Source organism: Pongo pygmaeus, chromosome 5 (genome assembly GCF_028885625.2).
Source record: "Pongo pygmaeus isolate AG05252 chromosome 5, NHGRI_mPonPyg2-v2.0_pri, whole genome shotgun sequence".
NCBI lineage: Eukaryota > Metazoa > Chordata > Mammalia > Primates > Hominidae > Pongo > Pongo pygmaeus.
This window is the reverse complement of record NC_072378.2, coordinates 5,853,603-5,868,303: the sequence shown is the minus strand read 5'-3', so window position 1 is coordinate 5,868,303 and position 14,701 is coordinate 5,853,603. Positions and strand designations below refer to the sequence as shown.

The 14,701-nt window shown below is 44.4% G+C and overlaps 1 pseudogene; it reads right to left on the bottom strand.

Moving 5' to 3' along the window:
• Positions 1-358: 358 nt before the first annotated feature.
• LOC129038300 (pyruvate kinase PKM-like) lies at positions 359-1,965 on the bottom strand (annotated as a pseudogene).
• Between the last annotated feature and the right edge of the window lie 12,736 nt (positions 1,966-14,701).

The following is a 14,701-nucleotide window of genomic DNA, read 5'->3' as shown; positions in this document are numbered from 1 at the left end:
CCAGGACAGGGTTGGGAGTCCTCTGGGCATCCATTTTCTAAAGCAACTGAACAGAGTACACAGAGGAAAGGAAGCTGTCACCCTCTTGCCATACACTCTGGGGGCCTCTGTTCTGCATTCCTCCTTCTTCCCTTGCTTGGGTGGAGCCACATGATGGGCAGCCAGGCTCTGGGCTGTCCCACCACAGCAGGCTCTAAAAACAGCTATATTTCAGCGAGGCATAAATCTTCTTCCCTGGTGTTGCAGCCCACCAGTGCCACACTACAGCTCAGAGTGAGCTCTATAAGTGTTGCTGGCCTAATGGATGCGTTGGAGGAAGGGGGTGGGACAGGGGCTGGAGGAAGGGCTCTGGAGTCCATCACAGCACAGGAATAACATGCATCGTGCTGGAGAAGCCAGAGCCAGGGTGTCACCAGGTCAGCACAATGACCACATCATCTTTGAAAAAGCCTCAGGCCTTACCAACATTCATGGCCAAGTTCACTCAGAGGTCCACATCCTCAGCCTAGGGCTCCTGGATGGGGTCCTTATACAGCATAGGGAAGATACCTTGGTACAGGTGGGCCTGGCGAGCTGCCCAGCGATTCCATGTCACAACAATCATGGGGTCACGTGGGCAGTATCTGGCCACCTGGTGGGTATACCTGCAGACTTGGTGAGGACGATTATGGCCCCACTGCAGCACTTGAAGGAGGCCTCCACAGTGCCCACGGCAGTAGCTTCTGTGGGGTCGCTGGTAATGGGTGCCAGGTGGCAGAACTCCTCAAATAATTGCAAGTGGTAGATGGTGGCCTCTGCCTCACAGGCAATCAGGTGCTGCATGTGCACAGCCTCCAGGGGATAGACCCCTTTGGCTGTTTCTCTAGACAGCACAATGCAGTCAGCTCCCACCAGACCTGCATTGGCCATACCACTGCCCTCAGCCCAAGTGGGGTGGAGCTTCTTGATCACATCCTCCAGCATCTGAGTGGCAAGATGACAGGCTTCCCAGCTTGGTTGCACCGCCCAATCATCATCCTCTGAGCAAGGAAGACCTTCTCTGCAGGAATCTCATCTCAATGGCTTGTGGTGGATCACCACGAGCTACCATAATCCCATCACTGGCCTCCAGGATTTCATCAAACCTCCAACCCACATCATGACTCTCAGTTTTGCTGATTATCTTGATGTTCTTTCCTTTCTCTCCCAAGACCTTCCTAACTTCATGGACATCAGATGTCTTGCAGATGAATGACGAAAACATCGTATTGACATCTTGCTTGCCCCCAAACTTCAGGTCCTGGATGTCCTTCTCCAACATGGCAGGCAGGTCCACGGCAGCCCCAGGAAGGTTCACATCCTTCTTGCTGCCCAAGGAGCCACCATTTTGCACCTCTGTCAACAGAAAGTCAGCATCCTTCTGCTTCACTTGGAGAGAAATTAGCCCATCATCCACATAGATCTTGCAGCCCACTTCCACCACCTTGCAGATGTTCTTGTAGTCCAGCCTCAGGATGTTCTCTTACACTTTTCCATGTAGGTATTATCCAGCGTGAACTTGAGAGTGGCTCCCTTCTTCAGCTCCACCTCTGCAGTGCCGCTGCCCTTGATGGGCCCAGTTGGGATCTCAGGTCCTTTAGTGTCCAGAGCCACAGCAATGGGCTGGTAGAGGATGGAGTCAGAAGCAAAGCTTTCCATGGCTGTGCGCACGTTCTTGATGGTCTCTGTATGGTACTCCTGAGTTCCATGAGAGTTCAGATGAGCCACATTCATTCCAGACTTAATCGTTTTCTTCAGCATCTCTAACGATGGGGAAGCTGGGCCCATAGTACAGATGATGCCAGTGCTCCAGGCTGTGATGGGTGGCGAGTCAGTGTCCAGGCAGCACATGTACTCCAAGAATGTGTCAGCCATGGCTGCGTGCAGCTGCTGGGTCTGAATGAAGGCAGCCCTGGCTTCACTATGGGGCTTCAACATGGCTTCTGAGGTCCTCTAGTGCTGACCGACTTGGGCTACGCTGCAAACGCAGAGAGGTCAGGAGCCCCGGGATGCACAGCTGCTGTGCCCACTTTCATTTCTAATTATAGAAATTTGAGTGGTCCTTTTTCCTTAATTCATGTAGCTAAAGGTTTGTCAATTATGTTGATCTTTTCAAATAACCAACTTTTGATTTTGTTGATTTTTCGTATTATTTTTCTATTTTCTAGTTCATTTATCTCTGCTCTAGTTTTTCTTAAGGAAAATATATTTTTTAAAACATAAATTAGCTTTTTTTATTGTTAGTTACTAACTTTGAAAGTTTTATTCTTTTTTAAGGAAAATATATTTTTAAAAACATAAATTAGTTTTCTTTATTGTTAGCTACTAATTTTGAAAGTTTTATTCTGCACATGGTAACATGGTACACAATTATTTTTAACAATTTCAATCTCCACAAATGCTTGTGTTTGAAAATCATCTTGTTCTTCTTCTCTAAATCCTTATGCAGTTGGAATCTATTTTATTATTTTAACTTTATTTTTTATCTTATTTTATTTTATTAAAGATTCCGGGGTTCCATGTGCAAGTTTGTTACACAGATATATTGCATAATGCTGGGGTTTAGAATTCTAGTGAACCCATCACCTAAATAGTGAACATAGTACTCTACAGGTATTTGGAAAGGTGTTTTTAATGAGAGAGATAATAACATGTTTTATGCTAATGTCAATGATCCCAAAGAGAAGAAAAATTAATGATGTAGCAAAAGGATTTCTGGAAGAATGTTTCTGGGTTTGTTAGAGGAAGTGTCGTTTAGCGTGAAGTGGTACGATGGTTTTGATAAGAGAATCGATAGGAAATCTGAGGTCCTGGGTGGGAAGGCAGAGAAAGTGGGTACAGATAGGTGAGCAAATGTCAGGGCAATTACTGCTGCAAGAGAATCATTACTTCTGTGTGCCTTCATTATCTCTATAGCTATACTCTGGGGTGGGATAGAAAAAGAAACAGAATAGGAGGCAGGGACTGGCTTTACTATTTCTCTAGCTGGGAAAACTGCAGTGTGCCCAGCAGTCCATAATGGAGCATGGGCCAAGGTTGCGGGGTGATGCAATTCATGAAGGACATGATTTCCAAATGGCATCACGAGATGGTCATTGTGTGAGTGTGTGTGAAAGGTGTCAAACCTAAACATTTGAAATAGATGACAGTGTGTGCTTCTTTATTATTTTAAAAATATTATTTAGGGTCCTCAAACAAGAGAACTAACTTAGATGTCTCATCCTCTGATAGGTCCTACCTGCCTTACATGCTAACTCGATCATCTTTCTCACATTGAATTATAGTGAACGATGACTAAAGTTTACCTGGTTCTTTACTGGTTTGTCTTGTAAAGGTCCCAGGGCCTGTGTAGGATTGTCACAGAATGGGACTGATGCTTGTGTCTTCGGCCTAGCTACCTCATTCCTCTACGAGGGGAGAGGACTTACTACCATTTAACACATTTCTCTACCCTCTGCGTTTCCTGTGGCTTATACTAAGATCTGGTGGCTTGATTGGCTTCAGATTCCATCTAGATGGTGCTAGTGTTGTGTATTTTGTGACATCTGGGATACATCATGTCTGCCAGTTCCACTGTTCCACTTCCAGCAGGCTAAGGTTGACCAGTGGGTTCATGGATACCCATCTATTAGCAAGGCCTCACTCAACCTTCACTTCATGGTTTTAATAGCCATTAATGATCATTCCTGCTACCACTATTTCAATGAGTTGCAAATTGGTAATTTTCTAATTCTAACATTCCTCCTCCATTATCGATTGTGATTTTTTTTCTTTTTTTTTTTTTAGACGGAGTTTTGCTCTTGTTGCCCAGGCTGGAGTGCAATGGCACTATCTGGGCTCACCACAACCTCCGCCTCCCGGGTTCAAGCGATTCTCCTGCCTCAGCCTCCCAAGTAGCTGGGATTAGAGGCATGCACCACCACACCCGGCTAATTTTGTATTTTTAGTAGAGACGGTGTTTCTCCATGTTGGGTCAGGCTAGTCTTGAACTCCTGACCTTAGAGGTGATCTGCCCACCTTGGCCTCCCAAAGTGCTGGGATTACAGGCATGAGCCACTGCGCCCAGCCAATTGTGATTTTTCTATAAATAAAAACTTTTCTTCATCAGCTACTTGGTTTCTCTGTAAAAAAAAAAAAAAAAAAAAAAAAAAAAAGAATACAGGAAAAACAGGATAGATGTTTTATTGCTTTCCTCTATTTATCAGTCTTCAGAATAATGACTTGGTGCCCAAGCAACTCCCAAAGGTAGTTAACCACTGAGTTGCGTGTTGTGGTTTTTGTGAGAGGGTGGTATGCTGTATTATTATAAACTCTTGGATTTTTATATGCTTGACATTTTCAATCCATTTCAGCCATTATTCTTTTTTATCCAAATCATCCATCTCTAGCCAGTGAGTATCATTTCAAGTTGATGCGTGTGTCCTTTCAACATGACCCCAGGAATCTAATCTTTGACTGCTTCTTTTCTTTCTGTCTCAATTTATGCATTTCCTGCCCCAGACCTGGAAATGGCTACTTTTCTAAGGAGCCCTGGTTCCTTTTCGTGAAAGGTATATAAAGTCCACATTCTGAGTGCCTGTAAAGCCTTCCAAGTTGTTTTCTAGGTTCTACTCACCCCCTCACAGATCTACCATAAGTAGCATTGCCAGATGAAAATTCCTGGACCCCTGGTGGGATAGATCATCCCGCTATTAAAGACCTTTCAGTGAACTTTTGGGACCAACAGCATACAAGCCATTCACATCAGCTAAGACATTCCTGCACCCGGCCCTGCTTTTTCTCTCACTGCAGCTTTGCAAGAACACTAGGATACAGGATACAGCCAGGCAGCCCTGGCTCCTGGAGAAGTTCATGGCCACCCTATATGTGTCATGTTTGGGGATGAGCCAGAATCAAGCCAGAGAATGGGGTGTGGGACACGATAGCACCAGGGTTGATTCCATCTCTATGATTTGCAAGCTGGGTGATTTCGAGTTCATCATCTCCCCCTCAGTGCTGCAGCCTCCTCATTTACAGAAAAGGAGAGGAAAACAACAACCTCACAGGGTCATTGTGAAGATTAAGTGGGACCTACATACAGCACTGAGCCCAGGACACTAAAAGACAATAAATAATAGTTTCCTGCCCTTTCCCAGATCACTTACCCTCAGTTATATAATCAGATGGTTCAGAATCTAAAAATTCTGAGTTCTTCCTAAAGTGCTGCAGCTATTTTTACCTGTCCTTTCACAAAAGGTTACAGTCCTGTCCTGTTGTCGGGGAGAGGGCAGCCCTGAGTCACTTCCTCCCTCCCTGTGCTGGTCCTTCTGTGCCGAGCTGGACCAAGGCCAGGCTGCTCACCGAGAGCTGCCCATGCCACGAGGGCTTATGCTCGCTGACATTCAGGAGGGTTTCTGTAAAACCACGGGCTTTGCAGGAGACTGGGCTTATCTCCCAATTCCTGAATTGGTCATGCACTTTTACTTCCCTGATATCCTTTTTCTGAAATTGATCAATGTTTCTCCCAAAGTCAGCAATAACTAGCAGGTGGTTGATATTCAGATTTGAGGCTGATGTCTTTGGACTTTAAACAAGTGATAAGACTCTTCCCTTTGAAAGGCAAAAATGTATGTATAGCTGTGATCCACAGCTTGACAGCACCTCGGGATGACCAGAGGAGCTTAAAAATACGGATGCCTGCATCCCACTCCAGAGACTCTGGCATAATTGGTCTGGGGTGTGGCCTGGGCACTGGGGTATTTTATAAACACCCCCAGGTGATTCTAATGTGCAGTGAAGGGTGAGAATGGGTAAAAAGTAAGTGCTTAGGTAAGTGCAGTTTCTCTGCCCCTAAGCAGGTGTCTTAGCTGGCAAGCCACAAAGTAAAGTTGGCCTTTTTTTGGGGGGGGGATGACAACTTTTTTTATATATACTTTAAGTTCTAGGATACATGTGCACAATGTGCAGGTTTGTTACATAGGTATACATGTGCCATGTTGGCTTGCTGCACCCATCGACTCATCATTTACATTGGGTATTTCTCCTAATGCTATCCCTCCCCCAGCCCTCCACTAACGTAAAAATGGCCTTTCTCTGGCTTCCAGGACTCTCCTGTGTGCTGTGCCTACAGGTGAGTCAAAAATGGAAGCACCTGCCAAGTTACAGAAGGTTTATGAGCCATGCCAAAGGGTCTGGGCTAGCTCTTGCTAAAACCCTTGTCCAAGAGTTTCCAGCAGAATGACAAGTTGGTCAGGTTTGCATTGTAGGAAACATTGCTGGCAGCACTGAGGAGAATGAATCTGAGTGGCAATGGTCACAGGAGGCCAAGAGACCACTGAGGTCCCAGCAAGAAGGTAAGAACCTGAAAAAAGGCAAGTACCATAGCAGAAGGCCAGGGCATGGAGAAGAAGAAAGAGGGGGCTTTTCCTCCTCCCAGTGGTGCTAGCCCAGGACTCTTGGCCTCTCTATGCGGAGCCCATTCTCCCTGTTGCCTTGTGATTTGTTGGACTTTTGTATGCAGGCCTCAGTGTCTCCACTGACTTGTTTCTTACTCATAATAATGACTCATGTTAATTATGCTTTTGCTGTGGGCCAGCCACCCACTCAGAACGTCTCACTTTACCAATAAGAAGACTAAAGCTTAAAGAGGTTAAGTGATTTTCCCAAGGTCACACAGCCAGCAGGAAGTGAAGGCGGATACAGAGGCAGATTTCTGACCAGTAAACTACCCATTTCCACTTCTACCTGTGGTGCCTCTGTGCTCCTCCCCTGGCTGAGGCCACCTCCTTTTGAATTGAGCCTCAGAACCTGCCGCACCCACAGGCTGTTTCCAACTTTCTATCCTGGGGCTTCCTGGTCAGCCTGCCCTTGGTGGAGTCTTGGTGCCCACAGGAAGGAGAGGGTCCAGCTTGTGGTTCCATTGACTGGATTGACCAACCTCTTAAAATAGTTCTAATTTACATTATTTCAACTCCTATTGCCTCATAACTGAAAAGACCTCCTGGTCCCTTAAGTTTCTCACATGCTAAAGTATTAAAACTCCATAAATTCACCTTTTTTTTCAGAGAAAATTTTTTAAAATAGTATTCATAAAGAACTTAACCTTTGTGAATGGGTCAGAGTTACAGGCTATAGGTGTGAGTAGTTTAGAAGTTCCTGTGTTAAGACTTTGAGTTCAGATTCCCAGTATGCCTAGAGAAATCCAGAAAGCATAGAGGGAAGGAGAGGAGGGTTACACTTTAAGAATTTCTGTGTCAACACTGTTTGAAATGCAGCCTGGAATTACCCCCACAATAGTTAGAACAAATCTTGGGATCTTAAGAAGAAATGATTCTCTAATCATTGCTCCTTTGCTCATTAGCTGTCGCTGACTGAAAATCTATTTGAAACATACCAGTGATGTCATTTTACAAAGGATAGAGTTAAATGGAAATATTACAATGCTCTCTATAGGAAAAACCTCTGAAATATACAAAAGCAAAGCTCAGAGAGACTGTTGCTAACAGGTGAAATGTGTGAAGTAGTGGACATTAATATACAAAGTAGACTATAATTTGTTCCTAAGAGTCTTTAACAATACAGATAATGGTTAAGAGCCTGGTGTTTGGGTTAGACGGGTCTGCTTTCAAGTACAATTTATTTTTCTTCTTTTTCTTTTTTTAACTTTTAGGTTTAGGGCTACATGTGAGGGTTTGTTACATGTCACAGGGTTTGCTGTACAGTACAGTTTCTATTATATATATATATATTTTGAGACAGAGTCTTGCTACTATGCCCAGGCTGGAGTGCGATGATCTCAGCTCACTGCAACCTCCGCTTCCTGGGGTTCAAGTGATTCTCCTACCTCAGCCTCCCAAGTAGCTGGGACTACAGGCGCATGCCACCATGCCTGCCTAATTTTTGTATTTTTAGTAGAGACGGGGTCTCACCATATTGGCTAGGTTGGTCTGGAACTCCTGACCTCAAGTGATCCACCTGCCTCGGCCTCCCAAACTGCTGGGATTATAGGCATTAGCCAGCGTGCCCGGCTCCTATTACATATTAACTTGGAAAGTTTGGCAAGTTATTTAGCCTCTGGGAGCATCAGTTCCCTCATCTGTATAACAGGGATGTCATAACGAGAGATAATCTATGTAAGGTACTATCACAGCATTGTCATACAGTGTGCACTCACTCACAGTTAATCATGGCCAAAAAGTACGCAACATGGATTAAGGAAATGGTACCACTGGAAACTGACAGAGCCTTCTTAAGATCCCAAGAAGAAATGATTCTCTAATCATTGCTATGGCTATGTCATCACTATGTCCGTGGCTATGTTTTTGCTTATTGTGTAGTGCAGCAGGGATACTGGCCACCTGGGTAGCCCGTGACCAACTGAGGGTTCATTCAGGCTTCAACCAGGTGTGGGGCACGGGATAAGTGTTCTCTCCCAGCCTCGGTTTCACGCTCTGAAATATAAGCTGTCTTGCAGCGCCAACCTTCTGTGACTCTCTCTGGCAAGCTGCTGGCAGCGCACTAGTCACTCTCTGAAGAGTAGTCTGGTTCCATGATTTTACAGCTTTGTTGTTGGATACAACAGTAGCCTCTTTTAAAACAGGAACCCATCTATATTATGCAGAACCTGCGTTTCCCAGTCTATGACAATCATTAGCATCAACCTGTTGTTAATAAAAATAGGTAACAGTCGATTCAATAAGAGGTTACTGACAACAAAATCAGCAGAACTCAGGCATTTCTGACCACTGGAGACTCCTCTGATCACCCTAAAAGGCAGGCAAGGCCGGGCGCGGTGGCTCACACATGTAATCCCAGCACTTTGGGAGGCCAAGGCAGGCGGATCATGAGGTCAGGAGATCAAGACCATCCAGGCTAACATGGTGAAACCCCGTCTCTACTAAAAATCCAAAAAAAAATTAGCCAGGCGTGGTGGCAGGTGCCTATAGTCCTAGCTACTTGGGAGGCTGAGGCAGGACAACGGCATGAATCTGGGAGGCAGAGCTTGCAGTGAGCTGAGATCGCACCACTGCACTCCAGCCTGGGCAACAGAGCGAGACTCTGTCTCAAAAAAAAAAAAAAAAAAAAAAAAAAAGCCAGGCAACTTTGAGGAGACCCAAGCACATTCAGCCCTGGACTGCCAGCACCTGACTCACCCATCCATCAGACGGCCTTGCCGGAGCCACCTACTGGTAGTGTTGTTCTCCATGTGTAGTGAGTTGTATTTTTAATTTTAGGAATTCCAATCTCATTACCAGTTTGAAAGAGCTCTTTGGTGATTCTTTTAGGAAAGCTAAGAATTATTTGGTGACATGGGTAGTTTCCTCAACTCAATTAGGGGAGGAGAATTTTTGTGTGCTAGTTGTTGTTTGAGTATGGGAATTTCAAGCCTTTAGTAACAGAACTGTGAACTCCTCTGCTACACTGGGAGCACCCTGTGGGTAGGACCCACAAGCAAATTTGCCTGGCACAGGGCAGACACTAATTTGTGACTGTTGAACAAATGAGTAAATGACGAATGGTTGAATTCCAGGACCCCAAAGGCCTTTGAATTCAAATTTCTTAGCTTTATAAGAACTACTATGTAAGAATCACTGAATTTACTTAAAGGCTATATATATATACACACACATACATATACATATATATTTCTCTTATTTATGTTACAAACATATTGTATACATTTTATAGATTCTTCTTATACTGAAGAGAGTGGGATGAGAATAATTGTTTATATTTATTGATGTTTTCCAGTATGACTTATGATTAGAGAATATGGCTTTCTTTGGAATAAAATGGCATGTGAACAAAGGCAGGAAACCGTATAGGAGGGAAATAAGTGCCAGAAGAATTTTTCTTCTTCATTTAGGTAGAACTGAAGAGTCTTTTCAGGTTCGACCATAAAGAAGAGACTTGTAAAAACTTCAGTGTGATATTCTGTTGGGTTCTGTTGACATCATAACCCCAGCAAATATTTTAAAAGATATAGTATTCAAGTAAAATAATCCCTCAACTATGAATATGAGCCTTCATTTAGATAAATGAATATAAAATGGATCAACTGGTGCCAAGCAAGTCTTAAAATTCACATAATTATCTGGATAATATCTTAAAAGTCACCCTCTGTCTTGGTCTGTATAGCGTGACTTATGAGACTGTGTGCCTCTCCCATTGGGTAGACAGAACTGGTGCATTTTAATGCATCAGGCATCACATTAGGCAGAGTGTGGGGTGGTAGTGGTGGTTGTTTGGAAGTTTAAATGTGGGAAAGGGATATGATGGATTTTCTGCTTGGTCTGTGTAAACCCAGCATCCTCCCTGACCCCTGCCGTACTGTATTCTGCATTGCGGGAGCAAAGTCTGCAATTTCTTTTCCCAGTGTGGTTCAGAGTTAGGGCTTCCCAATGAAAAGTGGAAGAAAATAATTCTGTCATGCAGATGAGATAAAGCGCTGTTGCTTTTGAGGGGATATCCCCCAAGAACCACATACTGCAGGCAAGCAGCTGAAATTATTGGTAGCAGCTGCCCTTGGCTCTGAGGTGCCCTCCTGAGAACCTCTTGCTTCGGTACTCCAGGGCAGCTGGAGTCTGGGTGGCAGCTTCCTCTAATTCCTACTGTTCTAGATTTAGTGAAAGCAGGTTTCCTGACCTTGACAATCCCAGGCCTACTCAATGATCATATACTTCCTTGGATTTAATCTCTTTCTGCTTAAAATGCTTGGTTTCTCCTTTTCTTTTCTTGCCTGAATGAACCTTGACTGTTAGCTGTCCTCACCAGCCTCACTCTAGATGAGCCTGAGTCCCAGGGTTCTGGCAGTATTGGAATATGGGTCATGACAGAGCTGTTCAACGGCCGAGGGTAAATGGAAGTCACACCCTGGGCAGCCCAAAACCAGGGGGCTAAAGGGAGATGGAGGAGAGCAGGAATGGAACCGAGTTTGGGTTGTCTGTAAGGATTGGGGCAACATGGAGAAGTAGATCCTAAGAAGTCATCAAACAATGCCTAGTAGAGAGAAGGATCCTTTAGGGGAGTCTCTGGATGGGGGTGTTGACTGTTGGGACTGCTGGGTCAGTTCTCAAAGATACCTCCGACCATTAGATGGTACATATAACAAGGAAACATACCCCTCAAAAATAAAGTAAATGGAGTGTCTTCACGGGGAAACAGCATCATGGGCAGATTTAACTTGCCCTGAGTGAACTAGGACCATGTCTTTTACGTGGTTAAAAACACTACATCTTAAGGATTGAATTGCAATAAATTAAATTATTCGTCCCATTTCTTTATTCTTTACTAGTAGTGCTAGACAACCACATTTAGCCGTGGCCTTGTAGTGTGAGAAATGTACTTCCTTTCCCCTTGATTTGGGGTTTGGTCATGTGACTTGCTTTGACCAATGGGCTGTTAGCAGATGTTGATGCAAGAAAAGGCTAAAAACACACTAACAGAGCTGGGCTCTTTCTCTTGTGCATCTGCCATGACCATGCGAAGACTGTACCCTGGATAGCCAATGTCTCTCCAGCCCAGGCCCTAGAATGAAACACAAGGAATAGAGATGCTGCAACTGACTCAGAGGCCCACAGGCACATGGGTGATACATGCTTATTGTTTTCTACAGAGATTTGGAGGTTATTCGTTATGCAGCAAAATCATAGTAATAGCTACCTGATACAGGTTGCATATGTCATATCATAGACACTGTTCTTTATGGTGTAAAATTAAATAATTTTGGGGGATCACTTTGACCACATTCAGTTTTTACAATCCATGCACTAGCTTTAGTCGCAAATTCACAAATGAAATGAGATCCCACCCTGCCTTCAATGACAACTTTGTTTAGTCTTGTTTCATAAGGAAAATTTGTGATAATTTGTTGCAGTTGATATCTTAGCTGGTTTTTATATTATTTAGGTAATGAATGATAGGCCCAGAATTTATGTGGACAAAAAGATCTATAGTTTCAAGTCCATAGAGATTATTTTTCATGTTATCAGCATCTGAAACCTGTACTTTTAGATAATTTTACAATTGTTTTCATCTTCCATTTTTCATCTCTAGTTAAATTTACACAGCATAGAAGTGTCTTTAAGAATGAACAAACTTTAAAAAAGCCACGAACAAACTGAGAAATACACATGATCATTCATTTGGCACCATCTTCTAAAATTTCACACTTCAAGGATAAGCAAAATTAGTATAATTCACTTCTTAAATTGCTTGCTTACTAACATTGTAAGTGAGGCAGTGCAAGAGGAAAGAGATTGTAGCTTTCAACAGATGTGACAAGGCAACCCTCCCAAGGGTTTTAGAGAATGGAGTGATGCTGACAGATGGCAAACCTACTGACCCCAGCCCTGATGGCTCCTCGGTGGGGGGCCTGAACTGTCTGACCCATGGTGTCCCCTTTGCATACTACACCCACACGGTGGGTGGTCATGGAAAATATTTCAGCCACCAAATTTTTCCACTTGCTTTTTGCTGCCCAAGTTGAATGTCAGTGGTAAGCTATCCTGTTCAGTAGTTATTTGAGATAAACAATTCTTTAACATAAAGCTCTCTTCTTTCTGTGGGGGTAGAGGTCGGGTTATATCATTGTTGTTATGGTTACACACTCCTTCCTTGAGTTCAGATAGTGCCTCTTAGTAGCCAAGAGAACTCTGTTTGATCCTCCACTCAATCTGAGGGAGTGGAGTGAGAAATGTCCCAGCCAGTTTCTTTTGGTTTCTTATTGTCCAGGTCAAGGGAGGAACACGAGGCCCCTGTGATGGGGCTCCCACAGGTACCCTTGCATCGCTTGGTTCCATTTGATCCTGCTTGTCCTTGCTCCCATTGTCTCTCCAGGTCTTGCATGATGCAGTATCGTGTGGCTAAAAGCATGGGAAAGCTTGTGTCTGAGTCCCTGCCTCAACACTCATTAGTTGAGGAAACATGGGCAAGTGACTGAACTAATTTAGAATGGATCATCTCACCTTCAAAATAGAAGCAATAATAGCAGGGCGCGGTGGCTCACACCTGTAATCCCAGAGCGAGATCATGCCACTGCTCTCCAGCCTGGGCAACGAGTAAAACTCTGTCAAAAAAAACAAAAAAAAAAACCAAAAAAACAAAAAAAAAACCTCCTACGCTATAAGATTATAGTGATAATTAAATCAGATAATCCTATAAATAGCCTAGCACAGAACCTGACACATATGTTCTCAGTTAATTTCAGCAACTGCAATATACTGGTAATTACTCTTATGAAGGGAAGATGCCATAGAGTGTAGGTGTAGGTATAGGGGGTTCCTAGGTGTAGGGAGCGTTGGGCAGAATAATTGCAAAGTGGACAGTTCCTCTTCCACCATCTCACCCTTAATGTCAGCCCCCAGAGGATCCGGATAAGACAGCAGGGTACTGAAGGATGTGGTGTCTTACGTCCTGATCCCTCACAAGGCTCTGAGGCCCTTCTCACACCTGCCAGGCCTAGCAGAGTGGCCCGCCAGTGTGGTGGCACAGAGCTGGCTTAAAATTGACTCCTGGAGGAGCAGGATGGTGAGGCAAAAAACATACCCAGCTTCTAGGGGATGATTTTGACATCTTATTTCAGATCTGCTGAAGCTGCCCCAAGCTCCCCCAGGTTGCTGTCTTTCGTGGTTTGACATACACGTCTGTCATTGGGTACATGCCATTTGGGGCCACAGAGTGACAGGCAGGGCCATGTCACCATGAGCCACACAGCAACACCATCTCTGGAGCTACCACATGGAACAGCATGTGCATGACATGCCTCTCGTTTCTGGGATGTGTCCAGCACTTGCCCCCGCCCTGTTGGGGTTTAGAAGAGATGCATCTGCTCCACTACTCTGCTCCAAAATGCACTGCTTCGAGAAAAAAACAGCACTGGAAGGACTTGAGCTCATGTGGTTCGTGGGCAAATTTCTTACAGCTCAGTTTAGGGAATCTCACTGTGGGAGCCCTGCTCGACCTAGGGCAGGTTGGTTCCTGGCTTCCCTGTCCCTTAGCTTCACTTTCTCAAACTGACAGTAAGTTGTATTCACTCATCTTTTCATTCCAGCTGGAGGAGCTAGATATTGTGATAAATGCCAAGGCACACAGCCTGCCTTGAAGGAACTGATAGTCAGTCAGAGGGGCCCCCAGGGGGCGGCGAGCTGCAACGTCCTGTGGTACATATTATGATACAGCTATGGAGTGGAAAGGGGGAGAAAGGATAAGGAGGGACCTAGATCTTCCTAATGGAACTAGGGGTGGGGGCCATCAAGGAAGGATTATCCAGGAATTAACAAGTGAGAAGGTTCTAGAAGGAATTCCCCAGGGGGAGAAAAAAACAAGCCGGGTGTAAATAGGAGAAGGGATGTTTCAGCCTGAGAGAAGAGCACAAGAAAGCCAGGGACACCAGAAGCCAGGCAGGACACAGACCCCAGGAGATTCTTCAGTGTGGCTAGGATGTAGGGTGTGAAGAAGGAATGAGATGTAAAAGGCTGGCAGGGCCAAAATAGCAAAGAACTTTAGATACTTAGAATAATGCATTTAGGGAACTTTGTGAATTAGTCCTCTGTATAGAATAGTATCCCCAGGATCCACCTGTAAAACCAGCCAGTTGAACCAGTTTCAGATGGCATCAGGGAAAAAGAAGAATAGGAAAAAATAATGGAAGTGCCCCTTCCTTTAAGATTAACCTTTTTGCTGCCTTGGATGAAGGTCAAAGGTA